Source organism: Styela clava, chromosome 13 (assembly GCF_964204865.1).
Source record: "Styela clava chromosome 13, kaStyClav1.hap1.2, whole genome shotgun sequence".
In the NCBI taxonomy this organism is placed as follows: Eukaryota; Metazoa; Chordata; class Ascidiacea; order Stolidobranchia; family Styelidae; genus Styela; species Styela clava.
This window is the reverse complement of record NC_135262.1, coordinates 15,937,501-15,942,500: the sequence shown is the minus strand read 5'-3', so window position 1 is coordinate 15,942,500 and position 5,000 is coordinate 15,937,501. Positions and strand designations below refer to the sequence as shown.

The following is a 5,000-nucleotide window of genomic DNA, read 5'->3' as shown; positions in this document are numbered from 1 at the left end:
GACAGTAATTTCGAATGAGCCAAGAAAGAGCGGTGCGGGGCCGGTCGGAGCGCACCCTTTTCTCGGTGGCTGGCGGGCGAGAGAGTGCTGCGTCGCCGGCATCGGCGTCGAAAGAAGCCGAGCCGAAAAAAGTTAAAGTACAAACGTGCAAGCATACTAACCTAACCCTAGGTAAGGCATGTCAGAGCGAAAGACAGTAATTTCGAATGAGCCAAGAAAGAGCGGTGCGGGGCCGGTCGGAGCGCACCCTTTTCTCGGTGGCTGGCGGGCGAGAGAGTGATGCGTCGCCGGCATCGGCGTCGAAAGAAGCCGAGCCGAAAAAAGTTAAAGTACAAACGTGCAAGCATACTAACCTAACCCTAGGTAAGGCATGTCAGAGCGAAAGACAGTAATTTCGAATGAGCCAAGAAAGAGCGGTGCGGGGCCGGTCGGAGCGCACCCTTTTCTCGGTGGCTGGCGGGCGAGAGAGTGCTGCGTCGCCGGCATCGGCGTCAAAAGAAGCCGAGCCGAAAAAAGTTAAAGTACAAACGTGCAAGCATACTAACCTAACCCTAGGTAAGGCATGTCAGAGCGAAAGACAGTAATTTCGAATGAGCCAAGAAAGAGCGGTGCGGGGCCGGTCGGAGCGCACCCTTTTCTCGGTGGCTGGCGGGCGAGAGAGTGCTGCGTCGCCGGCATCGGCGTCGAAAGAAGCCGAGCCGAAAAAAGTTAAAGTACAAACGTGCAAGCATACTAACCTAACCCTAGGTAAGGCATGTCAGAGCGAAAGACAGTAATTTCGAATGAGCCAAGAAAGAGCGGTGCGGGGCCGGTCGGAGCGCACCCTTTTCTCGGTGGCTGGCGGGCGAGAGAGTGCTGCGTCGCCGGCATCGGCGTCGAAAGAAGCCGAGCCGAAAAAAGTTAAAGTACAAACGTGCAAGCATACTAACCTAACCCTAGGTAAGGCATGTCAGAGCGAAAGACAGTAATTTCGAATGAGCCAAGAAAGAGCGGTGCGGGGCCGGTCGGAGCGCACCCTTTTCTCGGTGGCTGGCGGGCGAGAGAGTGCTGCGTCGCCGGCATCGGCGTCGAAAGAAGCCGAGCCGAAAAAAGTTAAAGTACAAACGTGCAAGCATACTAACCTAACCCTAGGTAAGGCATGTCAGAGCGAAAGACAGTAATTTCGAATGAGCCAAGAAAGAGCGGTGCGGGGCCGGTCGGAGCGCACCCTTTTCTCGGTGGCTGGCGGGCGAGAGAGTGCTGCGTCGCCGGCATCGGCGTCGAAAGAAGCCGAGCCGAAAAAAGTTAAAGTACAAACGTGCAAGCATACTAACCTAACCCTAGGTAAGGCATGTCAGAGCGAAAGACAGTAATTTCGAATGAGCCAAGAAAGAGCGGTGCGGGGCCGGTCGGAGCGCACCCTTTTCTCGGTGGCTGGCGGGCGAGAGAGTGCTGCGTCGCCGGCATCGGCGTCGAAAGAAGCCGAGCCAAAAAAAGTTAAAGTACAAACGTGCAAGCATACTAACCTAACCCTAGGTAAGGCATGTCAGAGCGAAAGACAGTAATTTCGAATGAGCCAAGAAAGAGCGGTGCGGGGCCGGTCGGAGCGCACCCTTTTCTCGGTGGCTGGCGGGCGAGAGAGTGATGCGTCGCCGGCATCGGCGTCGAAAGAAGCCGAGCCGAAAAAAGTTAAAGTACAAACGTGCAAGCATACTAACCTAACCCTAGGTAAGGCATGTCAGAGCGAAAGACAGTAATTTCGAATGAGCCAAGAAAGAGCGGTGCGGGGCCGGTCGGAGCGCACCCTTTTCTCGGTGGCTGGCGGGCGAGAGAGTGCTGCGTCGCCGGCATCGGCGTCGAAAGAAGCCGAGCCGAAAAAAGTTAAAGTACAAACGTGCAAGCATACTAACCTAACCCTAGGTAAGGCATGTCAGAGCGAAAGACAGTAATTTCGAATGAGCCAAGAAAGAGCGGTGCGGGGCCGGTCGGAGCGCACCCTTTTCTCGGTGGCTGGCGGGCGAGAGAGTGCTGCGTCGCCGGCATCGGCGTCGAAAGAAGCCGAGCCGAAAAAAGTTAAAGTACAAACGTGCAAGCATACTAACCTAACCCTAGGTAAGGCATGTCAGAGCGAAAGACAGTAATTTCGAATGAGCCAAGAAAGAGCGGTGCGGGGCCGGTCGGAGCGCACCCTTTTCTCGGTGGCTGGCGGGCGAGAGAGTGCTGCGTCGCCGGCATCGGCGTCGAAAGAAGCCGAGCCGAAAAAAGTTAAAGTACAAACGTGCAAGCATACTAACCTAACCCTAGGTAAGGCATGTCAGAGCGAAAGACAGTAATTTCGAATGAGCCAAGAAAGAGCGGTGCGGGGCCGGTCGGAGCGCACCCTTTTCTCGGTGGCTGGCGGGCGAGAGAGTGCTGCGTCGCCGGCATCGGCGTCGAAAGAAGCCGAGCCGAAAAAAGTTAAAGTACAAACGTGCAAGCATACTAACCTAACCCTAGGTAAGGCATGTCAGAGCGAAAGACAGTAATTTCGAATGAGCCAAGAAAGAGCGGTGCGGGGCCGGTCGGAGCGCACCCTTTTCTCGGTGGCTGGCGGGCGAGAGAGTGCTGCGTCGCCGGCATCGGCGTCGAAAGAAGCCGAGCCGAAAAAAGTTAAAGTACAAACGTGCAAGCATACTAACCTAACCCTAGGTAAGGCATGTCAGAGCGAAAGACAGTAATTTCGAATGAGCCAAGAAAGAGCGGTGCGGGGCCGGTCGGAGCGCACCCCTTTCTCGGTGGCTGGCGGGCGAGAGAGTGCTGCGTCGCCGGCATCGGCGTCGAAAGAAGCCGAGCCGAAAAAAGTTAAAGTACAAACGTGCAAGCATACTAACCTAACCCTAGGTAAGGCATGTCAGAGCGAAAGACAGTAATTTCGAATGAGCCAAGAAAGAGCGGTGCGGGGCCGGTCGGAGCGCACCCTTTTCTCGGTGGCTGGCGGGCGAGAGAGTGCTGCGTCGCCGGCATCGGCGTCGAAAGAAGCCGAGCCGAAAAAAGTTAAAGTACAAACGTGCAAGCATACTAACCTAACCCTAGGTAAGGCATGTCAGAGCGAAAGACAGTAATTTCGAATGAGCCAAGAAAGAGCGGTGCGGGGCCGGTCGGAGCGCACCCTTTTCTCGGTGGCTGGCGGGCGAGAGAGTGCTGCGTCGCCGGCATCGGCGTCGAAAGAAGCCGAGCCGAAAAAAGTTAAAGTACAAACGTGCAAGCATACTAACCTAACCCTAGGTAAGGCATGTCAGAGCGAAAGACAGTAATTTCGAATGAGCCAAGAAAGAGCGGTGCGGGGCCGGTCGGAGCGCACCCTTTTCTCGGTGGCTGGCGGGCGAGAGAGTGCTGCGTCGCCGGCATCGGCGTCGAAAGAAGCCGAGCCGAAAAAAGTTAAAGTACAAACGTGCAAGCATACTAACCTAACCCTAGGTAAGGCATGTCAGAGCGAAAGACAGTAATTTCGAATGAGCCAAGAAAGAGCGGTGCGGGGCCGGTCGGAGCGCACCCTTTTCTCGGTGGCTGGCGGGCGAGAGAGTGCTGCGTCGCCGGCATCGGCGTCGAAAGAAGCCGAGCCGAAAAAAGTTAAAGTACAAACGTGCAAGCATACTAACCTAACCCTAGGTAAGGCATGTCAGAGCGAAAGACAGTAATTTCGAATGAGCCAAGAAAGAGCGGTGCGGGGCCGGTCGGAGCGCACCCTTTTCTCGGTGGCTGGCGGGCGAGAGAGTGCTGCGTCGCCGGCATCGGCGTCGAAAGAAGCCGAGCCAAAAAAAGTTAAAGTACAAACGCGATGCTAATGAGCGAGCCGTTGTCTCGACTAATATGTAGGGGGCGTTCGATCGAGCGTCTGGCTTGAGCGCTTGTCGGCCTAGCAGAACGGTCGCATTGTTATGCCCGGGTTTTAGGCACCGCTGCAGGCGGCCGGCAGAGCTCTTGTTTGTGCGAAACTGAATGGATCGAGCCCGAGAGAGGGCGAGCAAAGAAAAAACGCAAATCGCTCCGCCTGGCACTGCCGGCGAGAGCGTGGACGTCGCGGCCAGCGACTGTCGAAGCTGAGTACGGCCGCAGGCGATCGCCTCGGTCTTAAACGAATGCGACGAGCACGCGCCGGGCGGCCCAGCAAGGGCCGAGCGCAGCTGTCGCAGCTATCTGGTTGATCCTGCCAGTAGTGATATGCTTGTCTCAAAGATTAAGCCATGCAGGTGCAAGTACGAGTTCTCGTAAAGCGAAACTGCGAATGGCTCATTAAATCAGTCTTGGTTTATTTGGTCTCGTAAGCGAAGTGGATAACTGTGGTAATTCTAGAGCTAATACATGCATTAAGCGCCGACTTCGGGAGGCGCGCTTTTATCAGATCAAAACCGACCGGGTTCGTCCTGTGACGTTTGATGACTCTGGATAACCACGCGGATCGTACGGTCTCTGCACCGACGACGTATCATTCAAGTGTCTGCCCTATCAACTGTCGAAGGTACGCTACGTGCCTACCTTTGTGATAACGGGTAACGGGGAATCAGGGTTCGATTCCGGAGAGGGAGCCTGAGAAACGGCTACCACATCCAAGGAAGGCAGCAGGCGCGCAAATTACCCATTCCCGACACGGGGAGGTAGTGACGAAAAATAACAATACAGGACTCTAACGAGGCCCTGTAATTGGAATGAGTACATCCTAAAACTCTTAACGAGTATCCATTGGAGGGCAAGTCTGGTGCCAGCAGCCGCGGTAATTCCAGCTCCAACAGTGTATGCTAAAGTTGTTGCGGTTGAAAAGCTCGTAGTTGGATTTTGGGCGAGCGCCGCCGGTCCGTCGCAAGGCGTGTCACTGGTTGCGTTCGCCTCACCTTCGGTTCTCCGTCGGTGCTCTTGACTGAGTGTCGGCGGTGGCCGATAAGTTTACTTTGAAAAAATTAGAGTGTTCAAAGCAGGCTGTTCGCCTGCATAGTGTTGCATGGAATAATGGAATAGGACCTCGGTTCTATTTTGTTGGTTTTCGG

The 5,000-nt window shown here is 55.2% G+C and overlaps 1 non-coding gene across 1 annotated transcript in view; it reads left to right on the top strand.

Annotated features, from left to right (window-relative positions):
* Nucleotides 1-4,152: 4,152 nt before the first annotated feature.
* The window catches only part of LOC144431587 (small subunit ribosomal RNA), a 1,810-nt gene continuing 962 nt past the window's right edge, over nucleotides 4,153-5,000 (top strand). The window contains exon 1 of the ribosomal RNA XR_013480150.1: nucleotides 4,153-5,000. This exon is cut by the window's right edge and continues 962 nt beyond it. This is a non-coding gene — a ribosomal RNA (small subunit ribosomal RNA).